This window comes from Habropoda laboriosa, unplaced genomic scaffold (genome assembly GCF_001263275.1).
Source record: "Habropoda laboriosa isolate 0110345459 unplaced genomic scaffold, ASM126327v1 scaffold38, whole genome shotgun sequence".
Lineage (NCBI taxonomy): Eukaryota > Metazoa > Arthropoda > Insecta > Hymenoptera > Apidae > Habropoda > Habropoda laboriosa.
The window spans coordinates 807085-807787 of record NW_017100163.1 but is presented as its reverse complement, the minus strand read 5'-3'; positions in this window follow the sequence as shown (position 1 = coordinate 807787).

Below are 703 nucleotides of genomic sequence, written 5' to 3'. Positions count from 1 at the left end.
TTTGGAATTTCCTTTTTTATAAATAAATCAGTGTAGTTAGAGCTCTAGAATCTTTTACACATTTAGCTATATTTTGGGATTTATGCAAAAACTGCTTATCTCGATAACTTCACCTTCTCTTGAGCACCCTTGAGTCGGATTTGAGTCTATTGTAGACTTAATTATCGTTCACGTAGTCATTCGAGATTGTAGAAGAAAATCGATTATTTAAGCAAAGTATTTTTTCTATCTTGACCCGTATTTAGCAATATTCTAAAATTATTTCAAATCTAGTTGTTCGTAACTCCACAGATATGCTATAGAATTGTTCATAATTATTCGTTATAGAATAACAATAAATTTTACAACAACTTCAACTGTTTCACTCTGTTAAAAGTTAACAAACATTGAGAGGCTTATAGACACAAGTGTATCTCGAAAACTTCATAGAGATTTGTCACTAATCCAGGTCTGATTTCGATCAAGATAGTAAGCAAAACAAACTTATTCTCCATCTTCTAACCAAATCTCTACAAATCTTGTCATAATTTAACTCTCAATCCACGTATCCTATTTTAGATTCAATTTAAAATTCAACTTTAACATGTTGACTGTCCCAAAAAATTTGCAAACTTCTCCATTGCGTCGCCAACTTTATCTGGAAATAGAAAATGCAACTTCTCATTTTAACGGAACAATTGCTGTATTTATTAATACAGAAATA